Here is an 18,095-nt window from a genome sequence, read left to right on the forward strand (position 1 = left end):
CATTTGAACAAGATCTATAGCGAGAAAAGCAGTTATTTAATTAAAGTGTGTAGCATTTTTGTTGTATTTGTCAAACGTTCCATCAAAGAAAAAAAGTATTATTCATGCTTATAATGTAGCCTGACATTTATTAGTCATCTTGGCCATCAAACAGAAAGCTCTTTATGTTCAGTTCTATGAAGAGAGTTCTCCCTTAACCCAAGATCACACATTCGTGAACCTGTTTTCTGTGGTGATGATGCTGATTGTTAAGTACAGCAGCATCTGTCAGTTCTGTCACAAATATATTGTTATTGTCTCAGAAAAAGGAACGCCAAATGTGCATGCACATTTAAGAAATTCTTTTCAATACATCCTAGCCTTTCAAATTGTGTGTGTGTGTGGAGGGGGGGGCATGCTATGAATCAAGAACACAAGGTGAAGGACAGAGTGAGCCACTGAGCCATGCATCCTGCTGATGCTTCACTGAGAACAGATGGTATTCTGAAACAGTCCATTTGTGATCATTCCATAATAAAGATTAAAGTTGCATATTCCCTACCAGAGGTGCTTTCCCTAATCTGCCAATTTAGAGAGAAAGTCCTTAGTCTTCCTCTTTCTAGAATTTATCTTCAATTGTTGCATTTTGATTAGTCTTTCTATTCAGTAAAGGTATGTATATATAATCTATCTGTGAAAATATTTCAGCTGTGTGTCTGTTTCTAGGATGTTTGAGGATGATAATTAGAAAATACACCCAAGGCATTTCTCTCCATAAAGCTGTCCTTGTGAGCTAGAGAGAACAGGTAAGGGTGTGGGTGTGAGAGCAAGGTGACAGCTGGGACTGAGAGCTGAATGCACAGCAGGAAGGCAGATGTAAGTTAATTTTGTTCTTGTCATGAGTTGGCAACAAACTGTTATTTCCATTGACAATAATGGATCTAATTGGTATCATGACAGGCTGTGTGATGGCAGTCAAGCACACAAGATGGTTACTGAGAACAAATAAAAACAGACATTTTGCACCTGCATAGGGCAATGAGCTCACTCTCTTTTTAGGTTAATGTGGTGGCACTTTTGCCACTTTTTCCAGCTGCAGTTTTAGATGTACTTTTACTGCTATGATCCATTTTCACCTAATCTCCCACAGAACAGTTGGGTTGGTCTAATCCACCTGGTGCTTTCCTGTGACTAATTGAATTTTATGAGAGTCACATAAAAAGCACAGAGAGTAACAGTGTTGGGCCCAACTACAAGGCTGCAGACAATAGCTATGATGCAGTGTTTGTTTATTCTCCGTCTATCATACTTTGGATCAGGAACTGATCCTATTTTTTGTACAGTTCACAAGCAGCAATTCTGTCATTATCGGGGAGGGGCAAAAATAGACACAAGTTTGCATTTGCATAATGTAGGCACTCCTCAGTGACTGAATGAGGACATTTGGGTGCAAATGCCTTCTGCCTCCATGAGCTTATTATTGGTAGTTATGCAGGTAACCTGCACCAGTGGGCGGTGAAACTGTGATTCAGTGGTTCAACTCCTGGCATCTGCAGAGGGGGTGAAAGTTGGAGATACTCCTATCTGATATGCCAGAGAGACACTGCTAGTAAGTGTAGACAATACTGAGTTAAACACATCACTAGGCTGACTTGGTATAGTGCAGCTTTCTATGTTCCTAATTAATATATTGTATGCATTTCACTATATATTCCATTAGTCCAATCCGAAGAAATGGGCAATTGATAGTAAAATATACCAGTTGCTTGAAGACAGCATCGTCCCACAAATACTGTATGCTGTCATTGTAGGAAGAGCAAGGATTTTCTCTGACATTGTGGATTCTTAATCAGAAGGTGTAAAAGTGTGTATGATATTTTATTTTACCTGATAAACAATTTGTTCATCCTTTACCATGACTTCCTGACAAGAAAGAAATACTGTTTTAGAGGAGCGCCCCCCCCCCCACTAAGCTTTTGATACAACTCCCCCTTTTCTGGAATCAAAATGACTAACTTAAGCTCAGACACATACTTTAACTAGATAAAATCTAGTGTTGTAAAACATTCAAAAATGGCAAAGCATAGCAAAGTGAGTCCAGCAGTTACAAAAAGCTATTATATATGCTCCTCTACATGCCCTGTTGAGTCAACCTGACAAATATATGGTATTATTAATAGAGCATTTTTAAGTAATAGGGGTGTGTCAATTAGTGATCATAGATGCCTTGATAGGAGTTGGCAACAATGTGGCCATTTAGATTTCTTCGGCCTCAAACAGTGGGATAAAAACAAAAGATCATATTTGGTGTCTATGGATTGGATTAAAATAATCATCTATAGTAGCAGGAGCCAGCACTACTCATCATCCTGCTAGTGCAATGGGGCTTTCTACTATCTCTTCCCAGTGTGTGCCCATCTCCACCTCCCAAATTGGCTGAGTGGGAGTTGGGAGAACCCAAAGAACAACATAGGAAGGAGGAGAGAGGCAAGTGTTTCATCTGATAAGCATCTTTAGTACACCTGGGTGTAGCTCATCAGGCCCAGAGATTTGAATTTATTTAAAGTGGCCCTTACTTACCATCTCTTTTCCTATCTTGGGCTGCAGCCCCCCTCCTTGCATCATTTCTTTTGTTGTCACCAGGTTGGGCACTGCTTTCCTACAGAGACAAAGTAGGTATTGAGCAATTCTGCCTTCTGCCTATCACCTAATAGCATTTATCTGCACTCAGGACCTACTATTTGCTTTTTTTTCTTCCTTCTCCTTCAAACTTAGCCCAAAAAACTTTTTAAAATTGTATTTAACCTGTCTTGCAAGCCTGAGTTCATTCTGAGCTTTGGCCCACCTGACCTTCTTCCTGCAGCTGTTTGCTAGTTGTATATACTCCTCCTTTGTGATTTCCCTTTTCTTCAATTTCTTATACATGCTCTTCTTAAATCTCAGCTCATCTGTCAGCTCCTTATGCAGCCACACCAGTTTCTTTAGATGCCTCCCACTTTTATTTCTTGTTGGAATTGTCTGCATTTGTGCTTTCAATATTTCACCCTCAAGAAACTCCCATCCAACTTGGACTCCCTTCTCTTATTTCTAATGATGGAATCTCACCCACCAGCTCCTTAAGCTTTTTGAAATTCTTGAATTCCAGAAGGAAAGTGCACATCTGAATACAATGTATGGTTGTGTAATTTATACTGGTGTTGGAATCAAAGATACCAAATCTCCATTTCTGTAAACTTTTAGTCATAATTTTGTTCTCTGGCTTTTAATTTAAAATTCACATTCAGTGATTGTAGCCATGCAACAACAAGCACTGATGGGGAGCCGAGCATCTTGAGGATTATGTTGGCAAACACTGTTAAATTGAGTTTGTCATCTTGGTATGATTGTATCAGAATTATGTTTGCTCTTAAATGTATTCCCATCAACATGCAATGAAACTTTAAGTATCATAATATCCTGTGTGTGTAATTCCTACAGGAACGTGTTTTGTGCCTCTGCTGATCAGCAGAGCCTTTACTGATCTAAAAGTGAGATGAGAATATGCCTTTGGAAATGGACAGGTAGTCCGATTGATTCCTGGGTTAATTTAAATGATATAAAAAGGGGCATCAAAGGATTAGTCAAAAACCTTTTTTAATATCCTTAGGATTTCATTCAGTGCTGTAATTTTTAATCCATAGAAGGATTCAGACAGAATACTCATGTGGTGAAAACTGAAGCAGAAATTGTAAGAGAGAGTGCATAGAAAGAAAAACTGTCAAGAGTTTATATCGAGGGACAAGCCAAACCAAATGATATGAAGTAGTCCAAGAGCGAGGCACTGCCATAAATAGATTCTAGTGTGATGTTTAGCATTGTTTCCAAATGTGTTTCTGCCGTGTGGCCTGTGGATCATGAATTTATATATTATTGATTTATTTCAGTAGCTTTCTCTCCTGCCTTTCTACATCAAAGCGTATTTAAGGTGACTCAAAATAAAACAGCTACAATTCATAAAATAAAAATTACAAATGCTATGCAACAATAAAACAGTAAAAGCAGCTGTTAAAACATAATGGAAAGGCCAAATTAGGACAAGACTCCCTGGAATAAAATAATCTTCGCCACCTGCCAAAATGTGGGTAGCGACAGAGTCAAGTAGTGCTTCTCCTTAGGCAAGCTGTTCCACAATCTGGCATCACAACTGAGAAGGTAACCATGCTGAATCTCAGCCAGTAAGAGGAAGGTATCCATAACCGAGAGGAGTTCTAGGTATGTTTGCTAGAGATGATGTTTCCAAAGGCAATTAGCTTAAGATGCAACCAAGTAAAAATAAAGCATAGAGCAAAGCCAGAAATTTGAACTGAGCTCTGAAATAAACTCATAACCAGTACAGGTGGTTAAAGATCATAGTAATATGATCCAATCTTCTGGTCTTTGCCATAACTCTGGCAACCACTTTCTGGATCAAACTGAAATTCCCATGCTTTCTTCAAAGACAGCCCCAAATGGAGTGTATTATAGTAATCTAACCTGAAAGTAACTAGATGCTGGGTTTGGCTTTTCAAGGTAAGAATGCAGCTGCCGTAGCAGTTAAGGTGATTAAATGGCACTCTGGGTCACCAATCACACCTGAACATCCAGTAGAAGTGCTGGACCCAGGAGCCCCCTTAAGCTGCAAACTTGCTTCTTCAGTGGGAGTTTCCCTGTATCACCAGCTCCTCAAGGAACTACACCCCTGTCTGGTCCTGATTAAGATTCAGTTTTTATACCCTTATCCAATCCCAAACAGCCCTAAACACTTACATATCTCCTACGTATCTCTTCCATAGTGCTCCAATATATCGCTGTGGGGTATAAAGATTCCCCCCTCAGATATTGCATCAAATGTTTAAAAAATGAATGGAAAAGTTATTTGCAGCCCCACTGGCTCTCCTTTTTACATAACTTTTGCATTGGCTCTTGTTAGTGCCACAATCAAATGTTTGTAGCATTCGCAGATCGGGAACACATAATGGACAGGAGAAAAGAAACATACCATTCTATTTGTAATCTGCAGCGATGGGGGGCGGGGAAGCAAAATTAACTGTAAACCAAATTGAAATGCGAAGTGAAAATGCCATTTGCAAGACAAGATCTGAAATACTTTATCTATCCATTAAGCCAATATTATACACAATATTACATAATACAGTGGTACCTTGGGTTAAGTATTTAATTCGTTCCAGACGTCGTTCTTAACCTGAAACTGTTCTTAACCTGAGGTACCACTTTAGCTAATGGGGCCTCCCACTGCCGCCGCGCCACCACCGCGCGATTTCTGTTCTCATCCTGAAGCAAAGTTCTTAACCCGAGGTACTGTTTCTGGGTGAGCGAAGTCTGTAACCTGAAGCGTATGTAACCCGAGGTACCACTGTATTAGGAATATTTATCTAATTTGAAATAGTTTTTTTGGCTTGTGGTATGACTGCAGCACATTGTGATACAAATGTGCGATGCAAATTACAAATGACTACATTTTAACACTTAGGAAAGAAAGATTTTAAATTCCCAGAGCTTCCATTTTAGCAGACCGCTGGCAAACATCACCAAGAATAAATTCCATGGAATAACAACTATATAATTTAAATTATGCAGACATCTTGAAAATAGCCAACTTTAAATGTAATGATGGATGTATGCAACTGTAGGCGAGTTTGGTATCCAAAATGAAAGTTACTTGCTGGCAGCTTTCAGCTCCATTCATCATAAGTAAGAAACATAATCCTGCAGTTGCCTGATACCCATGATGAGTAGCGTTGGACAAGCTTCCCTTTGTACTGCTTATAAATTCCCATATCTCTCAAATTTGTAAGTCCCTGCATTACAGAAATCAGATTCAGAGTGTGCATCGCCCAAATTCTGGAGATCAAACCCAGCAGTCTCCTTGACCCACCCTCTGTCAACTGTATTTGGCGACAACACCAAAGCAAGATGGATGGATGCAATTCAGTGTTTGAAGGTCTTGTTCACAGGCAGTTGTAAAGCTGCTGGTGAAGAAAAGTTTTAGCACAGCAGGATTCTTCAATAACCCAGCTACAATCTAGCTCATAATAAGGGGACAGATACAGGATGGCAAGTTGTGGTTTTAGTAGTAATGTTAAAAGGTCTGCCTGTGGTTATTTTTAATGCCTGAAGGCAAGAAAATAGCCAGGCATTTGTTAATGAAGACTGAAGCTGATCAATGACATAACGTAGTCTCCATTCACAACTCCTACTTGAATCCTAGCAGCTGTATTCTGGACCAATTGCAATTTCCCATTTTTGAAAGTAGCCCAGTGTTGTTGTGGTGGTTGACAATAATGTTGATGGCATCATCAGTTGATCTGTATGTCACTTTTCCATGGGAAACAATGTCCAAAGTAGTTCATGCATCAGACTAGAACAACTGAATAAAATAAAACATTTAAAGAAAACTTATTAACAATTACAAGACAAATCGGCAACATTTAAATAGTCATAGGAACAGCATATCAACAGGCCTATCAAAACATATAATGTTAATTCAATATAACACTAAGATTAAACAAACCAGTGCTTTTTTATAGGGGTACTCAAGGTACTGGCACCTTTTTTTCTTTAAAAAAATGCAATGAAACAAACCATATTTCAAATCAGGAAGTGTCAAGTTTAAATGTCACCTGTGCCATGACGTCACTCTGGGCTTGCCCATACTTCCTCTTGTCCCACTGTTTCCAACAGGAGAAAACTGCTCTTTAGCGTTCAGTCGGTGCAAATGGCAATTTAGGTTTTCCTTAGATTGCCATTTGTTCCAAACTATCTCTAAAGAGCAGTTTTTCCCTTGGAAAGGAGTGGGGCCTAGAAAGTGCAGATCAAGCAGAAAACCACTTAGACTCGTGCTTTCTTGGCACAGCAGAAGCCGAAGTGTGGATGAGACCTCTGTCGCAGCCTCACCCCCCCCCCCGCCATCTAGGATTTCAACTAGATAATATGTGTGACACATTTTGATCACCTGAAAATACTATACAAGTATTAACTACTATTATTATTATTAGCAATGAAAAACAGTGGACAAGGACAAATAGTAGCAAAAATGATGGCTAAAATCCAATAGTGTCCATTAGAGAGCAGAAGGGAACACAGCTCCACCTTCTTCTCCTTTCTCCTTGGGACTCCCAAAATCTGCTGGTAGTAGGGGTAGTAGTAGGGTGGTATGGGGATCCTCTGAAACATCTTGGGACAAAAGAGAGGAAGCAGGGATGCATTTGCACACCTTTATGTTTTTAATAAGACATATTGGGCAAAGTCTTATTCAAAGCTGTCCCCTAAACAAGACCACCACTGTCATTGGAATGGGCCAGCAGAGAAGCAGGGAACCAGGGAACCAGACCTTACAAAACTCATAGCAAAGTGCATAACTGGGGTGGGTGAATCAGTTTCCTTTGAGTCTAGTTCATTTTCTCATATGTTTACCCAACATTCTGTTGACTTGTAATGGGAGCTCATGGTTTGCTTGAAAGAGGTCCCATGTTCAGTTCTTGGCACTGCAAGGAGGGCTGGGAAAGCTCTGCCTGAAACCACAAAAAGCCACTGTGAGTCAATATAGGAATACAAAGCTAGTTGGACCCTTCAGTTTGATTTTTGTATAAGTTGGCTTCTTGTGTACATTTCTGTTTTCTCACAGAGTTGTTTTGTGTAATATTGTGTTTAAAGTTTTTGTGGGGGGTTTTCATCTTGTTTTGCATGCATTCACGTATATATGCATAACTGAGTGACCATATTCCATTTCCCTTTCATTCTTAATCTTCTTAAGCATCCCACAGGACTTCTCTCTAGGTACTGAGAATGCAGTTCGGACTGCATCCTGCTGCTTTGTCTCTGCAAGTGTTTTCCCATCATTATGCTCTGTACCTATCGCAACGGTACCTTTTGTATCCATATTCCTCCTTACCTACCTGCCCCTCAACCTATGCATGCTGTCTGGTTTTTCTCTTTTGATGTTTATTTTTTATTTTATTTGGCTTTCCCCCCCATACTGCAGCACAGTCCATGGGACTCATCAGTACATCACCTTTTCCTTTCTGCTTTTTGTCTCCTCAAGGAAACATCACTTTGCATTTGAAAGCCTATGTTGCTTTGTCCAAACATGTTAGTGGTGAAATTATTCCCTTCCTAACTGAACTGGTTGTCCAGATGAGATGAGAAAGGATATACTCTTACATCTAAATAAGCATGGTTTTATATGTAAGAGAGACACAAGCATATATATTTTAATATTTTTTTTAAAAAAAGATTGAAAACCCATATTTTTACAAGAGATGAGAACGGTTACTGCATTCAGAGAATTGCAAAAGCCAGCAGACAACAAAATTTTGATCGGTAAGCCTCAGTAAGCAGGGAATGGACTGCATAGTTTTGACAAGTAATTCATACAATTCAAATTCCTAAAGCAGCCCTAAATCTATCTTAGAGGCGATAAGAGCATGAATGACAGGCCAGGTCTGATCTTTCTCGGAAAGGGCACAGTTGGCATATTAGAGTTGTTTTTAAGCGCGCACACACACACACACTCCTAACCACTGCCATCACCAGAGCATCGATAGTACTTCCACTGTGAACCTTTTGCTTCAAGAGACCTGCAACCCCATTCAAATCAGGCTGAGTACAACAGTTCCCTCAGTCAATAGCCCTTCTATCTTGTTTGCATTAAGCTACAGCTTGCTTACCCTAAGCCAATTCAACATTGCTATCAAACACCGATTCAAAATGTCCATAGAATGCCTGGGATCAAAAGGTGGAAATGCAAGATATTTCTGAGTATAATACACATACAGATAATATCCCAGCCCAAATCTCTTGATGATCTCTTCCAGTAGTTTCAAGTACAGTGGTACCTCGGGTTACAGACGCTTCAGGTTACAGACTCCGCTAACCCAGAAATAGTACCTCGGGTTAAGAACTTTGCTTCAGGATGAGAACAAAAATTGTGCTCCGGCGGTGCAGCAGCAGAGGGAGGCCCCATTAGCTACAGTGGTACCTCAGGTTAAGAACAGTTTCAGGTTAAGAATGGACCTCCAGAACGAAATAAGTTCTTAACCTGAGGTACCACTGTAAATGCACCACTTAATAAACCAATAGCTACTGGGTGAAGCAACAGTCTTCCAGCTCCACTCACGAGGACCTACCTCCAAGTAGGACTTGAGCTGTTTCAAAACATATACACATATACACATATGTATATACACATATCCCAATCCTGTCCCACAGAGATGGTTCAAAGTAGATTGTATGAAAGCCACTAAGAGATCTAGGAAGATCAACATGGTTTCATTCTTTTTCTCTGGCAAAAGTTATCCCCAGGGTGATCAAAGCAGTTTCTGTTCTGAACCAAGATGGAAATGCCATATTCTTCCGTCTATAAGATGCCCCCATGTATAAGACACCCCCTATTTGGGGGGGCTCAGATTTAAGAAAATGGGGGGAGATGTATCAATATATAAGACGCCCCCTAATTTTTGATATTATTTTTTAGGGGGGGAAACCTAGTCTTATACACTGAAAAATATGGTAATTAGTTTCAGCCAAGAACATGGAGCTGTTTTTCCACTTCACGCTTTATCGCCTTACCCAGAAAAGGCAAATTTGATACTGGGTGATTGTTATATAACCAACCAGATCAAGTCATTTTTTTTCTTTTTCAGGACAGGTTTTATTGTAGCCTCCTTCAGGACTATTGGAACCTCAACCTCCCACAGTGAGAAATATATCATTTCTGTGACCCAGCTGGTAATAAATGCTTAACTGTGGGAGGGGAAATTCCAATAGCCCTTGCAGCAATATGTAAATGCTGTAATTTCCATTTTTAATATTAGGAATAATAATGAATATTATTTACATTTTATGCTATTAGGCCGGATTGCATGCCATGTTGACGGTTCTCTTCTTCAGATCATCTCCTTTTAGCTGTACTTGACTAGAGCCTGTGGCAATTAGCTTTATATGTTTACATGTTACCTTATGATCACCACCATCTGTGTAGAAAGTGAGACACCTGTTAAATTTAGATGTACATGTACATTTCTAGCATAATGTGAAAATACCTTGAGGAGACAAGGGAAGTATGCAAATCTTTTTACTTCTGAAGATTACATTCTGACTGTGGTTTCTTTCAAGTCTGTTCCATAGCTGTTCTTGGTTCAGTATTCTTAGTTTTTTCTTGCTTTACTTGGTCATGTTAATATATTTTAGAATGTTGAAGCCCACTTTTGACTAGAGTTGCCAATTCTACCCCTTCTCTTTGTATTTCCATTTTGAGATAAAGCCATAACTATTTTATGTTAATATTATGCACAAGTATGACAATACAGTGTTATATGACTCTGTTAAATGTTCTTTCCATTTGCCTTGTCAATGTGATAAGGAATTCTACCCCTTCTCTTTGTACCAGATTTCAACTGTCTGTAACAGCATAGTAGCCTAAAGTTACATTGTGTTCATTGTCTCCGAAAAAATAAGCGTTGGAATAGAGCTCATCAAAAGGATACATAATACTGTATATCAAACCCTCTGAAACATTTCCTGTCTACACTAACGTGAACAGTTATCATTCTGAATCTGAACCCAGCAAGCTAACAATCAAATTCGCACAGAGGCCACTGTTCACTGATTGTTTTGAACAACGTTAGTGGAGGGTTTTATCTTGCAAATAAGGAACATATCTATTTGTAATTTTTTAAAGGGCACTTTCAGAAAACTGATATGGGAATGTGCATGAAGAATAGTTATATTGTTCTGACTACTTAAATCCATACTGATAACCTAAACATGATTGCCCCGTATCTAAAGTTAGAGTCAATACAAAATTTGGTCACAATATTTCAGCTTTAGCAGAATTATCCAAGGCCTTTGGTTTTATACTGATGTTTTTGGAAGAAAGGTAAACTAGTTCTGATACAATTATTAAAATATTAGGTCCTACACTTACTCTACATGGCAGGTAAAAAAGAATCAAGGTGAATTTCCAGGATACTGATTTTATAAAGCAATTTAGAAGAAAACTTAAATGAGTTGAGATATAAAGTCAAGCAAATTTCTCAAAACAGTGAAGGTGGGAATAGTCTACATCCCTATTCAATTTTAGCAGAAAATTAGTATTTGATCATTAATAACAAACAAATATTTGAACAGCAAATAATTTTTGTTGTTACTAAACCAACGGAAGCTTTATTAAGCTACAGTGGTGCCTCGCAAGACAAAATAAATTCGTTCCGCGAGTTATGTCGTCTTGCGATTTTTTTTCGTCTTGCGAAGCACGGTGTCGGGAAAGTTTTGGAAAAGCTTCAAAAATCACCAAAGTCTTTAAAAACCTCAAAAAAGGCTACCACACCGCGTTCTATGAGTTGCTCCTCGAAGTCAAGTCGCAACTGTATTAACGGTGTTAAGAAAAAGGAAACAAACTTGCAAGACGTTTCCGTCTTGCGAAGCAAGCCCATAGGGAAAATCATCTTGCGAAGCAGCTCAAAAAACAAAAAAACCTTTCGTCTAGCGAGTTTTTTGTCTTGCGAGGCATTCGTCTTGCGAGGTACCACTGTACTAAAATGCACATGTTTAACTGTATCTGCAGTTCACATAGAAAGTGGGAAGAGAGGTTGAATTGGATTTCAAGAGCAAATGTGGCATACCAGTAATGGTGCTGAACCTTTCCCCCTATCAGCAGATCCTCAGACCCTATTCTTTATGCGATTGGGAAATATTTCGGTTCAGATACACAGATGTGCTGTAGTTTAATTTGGCTGTCATATTGGAGCAAAAAAGGCCATAAAATTCTTCTAAGTCAGTTAAAGTGTAGAGCGGGATTCACTTAACCAGCCCTGTCAGAATAAACCCTGTGCAAGGACCTTTTGCACAATGGGTTCCCCCCTTCCCCTTATATACCCCCAAAATTGCTTCTTGGGGGGTCAGGAGAACCCCTAGAACAGTGCATGGGCGAAGGACATTGAGGGTCGTTCCATATGGCAAGCTGAAGGGATGTAAGACAACAAGATTGGATTCCACCCACCATCTCTGACATCTAGAAAATAATGAACCATCTCATGATTTCCTCCCATTACATAGCCAGATAACTTTATAACAGTATTATTTTAAAGGTGTAAAGTGTGATCTGGGGACAAGGCCTTCTTCATTAAGACTATTTAGGACTCAAATATGGAATTTGTCTGGAGAAAGTACTGGTTGCAGGCACATGAATCAGTCAAACAACCATTGCTCACTTGTTGCTAAAAATCACTAGTTAAAAAGGGCATATTTATGTAGTCAATGAATATATTGAAATGTTTACAAATAAATCTGCTTCAGAATAACTGCAGTTGTGGGAATGAGGAACTGAGAATATTTTTGTCTTACATAAATAATAATAATCCACAATGCTTCTGTTACTGATATAAAACCATAATGCAACAGAAGGCAATTTTTAAAACAAGAAGTCCGACAGGGATGAGCATGCTAGCTCTCCTCCTCCTTGTTGTCATCCACATTGCCCTCTGACAGGTGGAGGGCAATTGTGCTTTCCATGTGTTTTAAAGACCTGTGTTTCCAGCATCCCCAGAAGCAGTGATGGGTGGAATGTCAGCCAGTTAATTGAAGGTGAATTCTGATAAGACAGAGGAGTTATGTGTTATTGGTTTTGAAAGGTGGGGAGGTGGGCTGATCTAGAAAGAGTTGCATTCCCATGAAGATGACTTGGAAACATCTACTGGTACAAAGGCAGCAGCCAGATTGCTGGCTGGGGTTCTATTTAGAACTCACATAACAGCTATTCCAAAACAGTGCACTGGCTGCCAGTTTGTTTCTGCATCTGGTTCAAGATGCTCACCCTATTGTTTAACGTGCAAAATGATTTAAACCCATATTTCTGAAAGACTGCATCCTTTCCGACAGAATCACCTGGATATTAAGACAGCAGGGGCTCTCTAGAGGTTTGGAAAGTGGCAGCTCAGGAAAGGGCCTTCTCTAAGTTGTAGAAGATGTAACTGGCACCATCATGATATGTCTTTCATTATATGCTGAAGACATACCACTTCACTGTGACCTTTGATACATTTGTATATTCTTCTAACCTGACCTAGGACCATTTGGTGGAGGTAAGAAAACAATGACTACAGCAGCCACCACCACCACAACCTTTAATTTGACATATTAAATAAAATAATGGACATGTGAAGAGGTACAAGGGAATATCTACATAAGCAGAGATATAGACTGGATATAGTTAATGCATTTATAATATACCCTACACTTTAGGTTTACAGGACAGAGAAAACATATATACTAAAACCCCAAGTTAACAGTAAAAACAACAACTAAACAGAATATATACATAATATCAGTAAAAATTTAGAATATAAATCACTGCAAAATCATAACAGCCCAACTAAAAGGCAGAAGCAGAAAGGAAAAACCATTCTCAGTTCTCCTGCACCACCCACACCTGCTGACAAAATGAGGATATTATGTGCATATTTATGGACTCAAAACATTAAAATGTTATTGTCTTTGTTGTCCTCATCTATAATATTTTCCTTTGCCTTTTCGTTACAAAGTGAAGAAAACATTGGATAATGAAAACAATCTTTGACTACAAACGTCTTAGATGTAGCTTCTCCCCACCCCCCACCCCCCATCTTTTAAAAATCTTGCTCAGAGCTCAGACTCAACTGAAAGACTTAGATGGTAATTGCTAGACTCTTGGATGTTAATGTTCAAAGCTTTTGTATCTTTTCGGCATTTGAAGACACAAGTCACTAGGTACAATACAGCAGATGACATGCAAGGGTGTTAGAAAAATCATTTCTATAAATTAATTACCATTACTAGCTTTCATATTTATTCTTTATTAATCTAGAAAAAACAAACATCAGAATAAATAAAAAGTTAAGTTATACTATGACATTACATTAATTTAATTTAAAGGGTAGCCCCATTACTCAAGATAGGTAAATTTAAAAATACTTTGGTGTATCAGTTTGGACAGACTTAATAAATTCAACACCTTCACTGAAGGTTGAAATCATCTTCACTTTATATGATTTAATTTTGCAATTATTTTGCTTATTAATTTCACTTTCTGTATTTCAGATCCAATGGCATGAAGGCTTTCATTATGATTTTTTGTCTCTGTGGAGGACTGCCACTATTAAGATATGTGGGGAATTTTGTCCACTTACGCACCTTTCGTTTTACTTCTAGGTGTATGATCCTACCTTTTATTTATAAAACTCCATGTTTAATTGGATATAAACCCTCAATACAGTTTAAATATTTTTTACCAGTTTTTCCTAATCCTAATCCATTTAATTGAACTCCACCACATGAAATCACTAATGTCAGTCTGATGGACTTCCTCCGGCTTTTCTCTGAAGTCTTCCTTCTAGTCGGGTGCTTGAAGACCAGTACATGGTTTCAAAGATATCACAGTTGCCTCCTCTGGGAAATCTTCCTGCTTCCCAAAGATCAATGTCATCCTGCCACTGTGGCCTCAAGCTATCCTGGAAAACTGTGTCCAAAGTCTTCCTGTCTCAGCTCCTGTCTTCAATGGTTTTCAACTTGCCTTCTGCCTTTTCTTACAATCTTTAGTCCCTTCTCCTTTTGACTGTCCTCCCATTACATTCTCTCTTATCAAAAACCATCAGATTTTCACTGAAATTCCAAACCCTTATTGCTCTATGACTAAGGACCAATGATTCTGAGTAAAATGTCCACTAAAGGGCCTATTACTATCCAATCCTTTTCAATTCTCCTGGTACACTTAAAAGCAAGATTCTGCTGTTAAGTATCATAATGGGAAACTTCACAAGCATGTAGCCACCTCTTTTGAGACTGTATCAGCCTTGCTTCTTCTTGGCAGGCTGCCAACTGAGCACCCACCCCTACCAACCTGTATCAATTCAGAAGTGAATTGCCAGTTAATCTCCTCACTCTTTACAAAACAATCAGTCTTTATAACAAAACAACACTGGTGTTTTTAAATTTTCCCTCACAATATAACCATTTCCTCATACAACATTTGTCTTTGCTGTTACAGCAATATAGTTATATTTACCCCAAAACAAAAACTTGAAAACCTAAACCTAAACAGATGAAGTATACCACTTGCATGTGAGTTAGAAAAAGTGGTTGATTTGTATAGAGCTACCCTTCAACAATTCAAGTAGTGTGTATGTATATGTGTGTGTGTGTGTGTGTGTGTGTGTATACACACACACACTAACCATGTTGAGTCACTTCTGTGTTTGGCACAGAGTTGGTGAATACAATTAATTTTTTTTTAGAAAGCAGTATCTACAAGAGAACCTGAATATTTAACACTGTCTTGTTTAGGATGCTTAAATGCCAAGATGGTCATTGTTTCCTTGAAACCTGTTCTCATGTACTTTCCTCTTAAAAATAAATTGATTTTGGATTTTTTAAAACGTAGGAATTGGCTCTCAAGAGCCCAATAAAAATGTTCTCTTTAAAAAGCCTTAAACACCCGCATTACCTTATTTTGCTTATTCAGTGGATCTAATAAAATCTGGATGCTTTGAAGTATTGATTGGTGTAAAAGTGGTTTAGTGGCAGAATCATTACTTTTTTAATCTTGGGACTGCCAACCCTTACTCTTTTCAACCTTAGTTCAGGTTCTTCTATTAAGGACTGCCATTACTAATTGTTTTTACACATTGCTGGGACATTTCTAGTTCAAAAAGTTTTAAGTTCTTCAACAATATCTTAGTGTCTGCATTCTTGAGACAATCCTTTTAAAAAAAACTTGATATATGGTGGCATAGATAAACAGAATGTAAGAAAAGTAGCAAGTAAAGATAAAATATAAATATGGACTTTCTGATTAAATTTTTAACTATTAATCATTGTTGCAAGTTGCTTTTTGTCTCATACCTGGAACTGGTGTTACTATCCCATCTTCTTTGTCACAATGAAAACATAGTCCATGTTTGAGCTTCCATGACTACAGTTACACGAATTCACCAGAATTCTGAAGAAAAGGTCATAGAGGGATGATACGTCAAAAAGAATATAATTAACAGTCAGAAAGATTAATATCAATGGTATTTAGTGAAATTGCCTTTTAGAGGAACACTCATCTATTACTTTGATACTTAACACTTTCTTGCTGCTATAATGTTAGTTCTCTCTAAAAGCTTAAAAATATAGTCTCCTGTGACAGGGTGTCACACAATAAGCAAGCAGAAATCGGGGTTGTTAAGATAGTCAGTCACATTTGTCATAATATATGTAGTTCTTATCACCACCCAAGTGCAGACATGATGGAGTGATTTAAGGCTTAGTGCAGTGAGGCACTAGGCTCCGCCTCCATTGCAGGGTATTCTGGAAGCCTTTACAGTCCACAATGGCCACCACAAGCAGAAGCAGCTTGCCTGGTGGGATGGAGCTGCAAGGCTAAATTCCTGGCAGTGGTGTAACTGCCACTTACTGGAAACGAGAGGAGGAGAGGTGAGGTGGTAGCAAGGTTGGAGTGGTGCAGGCACAGTGGATTGGCTACCTCAGTGTGCCAATGCTACATGAACCTTCCTGCCATCTCCCTCCCAGTAAGCAACAACAACCCCAGTCAGGAAGCAAATGTTGTGGTTCCTCCCGATGGGGCAAGCTGCTTCTGGATATAAGGGTGTGTAACGTAAGGTAGAGGCTAGGGTTTTTCTTTAAGATTTTTGGCTCTAGCACATAACTCTCAAGGGCAGCCTGTGGTCAAGGATGGTGGGAATGGTAGTTAAATTATTGAGAATTCTCTGTTACTAACAAGCAGCCCCAATGGGAGATGCTTTCAAGCCAAAATGTGATTCTCAGTTTTGCTATTAATCACATTTACTGAATAACAAAACTGACAAGATCATTCTTGCAGTATGAGGTGCTAATTTTAAATCATAACTGTTTTACTTTTCTTTACTTCAAAAATCCTTACTGGAACTATGTGCTCACGCACAGTGACAGAGTTCAAGGTGGAAAATAAGAAAGCAAGAAAAGTATTCAGTGATACAGTGGAAAGGGAAGTAAAGACTGTATGGAAAAATAGAAGAGACTGCGGGGGAAGGAATGTGTCAACTGAAAACAAGTTATGGTGTAGAATAATTCTTCTCTTACAAATATATTCATCACCTGAAAATGCTTAGCTATAGGGCTCTTATGCTATTAATTTGACACTTAAAGAACATGAACAAATTTTGTACAAAATAATGCTAAGTGGAGGTCTAAATAACTCCGCCTGCTAGTTAGATTGAAACACGTGGCTGCTGCAAAATTTTATTGTGATTGAGGGCCACTGAGAGCTGGATAGACCTTTCAAATTAAAAGAAAGAAAACTTTTTGTTTTGGAAGTATAGCTATATGTTGCTTCAGAATGGTGAATCCTCCTAAAAATAAAAAGGCCAACAGTATCCAACAAAAAACTTCCACTTATATTCAGTTCTAAGGGTGATGATTTGATTTCAAGCAAGGTTTCTCTAATTAAAAGTCACAACACTTCAGTCTTTTAAAAATAAAATCATTTGAGAAGTCAGGTTTGTAGGAAATAAAAGGTTGAAAAACACTGACTTAACTTCTTTATAAAGAAGAGGGAGAACTAGGAACTTGAGACCTTATCTGCCCTTTGACAATCGTTTTAAAAAGAGCAGTCCTTATGTTTTTCCCATTCTCCCCCCCCAGCCCCCGCAGCCTTCTATATGCCTTATCAATGTTATAGGGGGAAAGTGTATGCCATAAATCCTGAACTGTGTGCATGTGTATGTGCACGAGAGAGAGAGAGAGAGAGAGAGAGAGAGAGAGAAACAACTGACAACAGAGGGTTCCCATCTCAGTCAAGATTTCTTTTATTTTTAAGGGGTGGAGCCATGAAGAAGGAAAAAAGCTTTCCAAAAAATGTATAGCATCCTATCCATCCTTAAATATATTTATTAAGTGATAAGATCCAATAGAAAATTAAATTGTACTATGCAGGGATACTATAAAGAGATACTATACAGGAGTTTTCCTTTTAAATATGTGGCTGTAATTTAGAATGCTGCATCTTACAAACCTGAAATTACAACATATATATATATATATATATATATATATATATATATATA

General features: G+C 38.4%; 1 long non-coding RNA gene across 1 annotated transcript; it reads right to left on the reverse strand.

The window, feature by feature from the left end:
- Window positions 1-6,251: 6,251 nt before the first annotated feature.
- LOC308471373 lies at window positions 6,252-15,920 on the reverse strand. The gene is made up of 4 exons (XR_013982929.1): window positions 15,892-15,920; window positions 9,854-9,989; window positions 7,432-7,529; window positions 6,252-6,385 (listed from the first exon to the last, which is right to left on the reverse strand). It is a non-coding gene; the product is annotated as an uncharacterized lncRNA (long non-coding RNA).
- Window positions 15,921-18,095: the final 2,175 nt, after the last annotated feature.

The sequence above is a fragment of the Podarcis pityusensis genome (assembly GCF_964106645.2).
Source record: "Podarcis pityusensis genome assembly, chromosome: 2".
NCBI classification, from domain to species: domain Eukaryota; kingdom Metazoa; phylum Chordata; class Lepidosauria; order Squamata; family Lacertidae; genus Podarcis; species Podarcis pityusensis.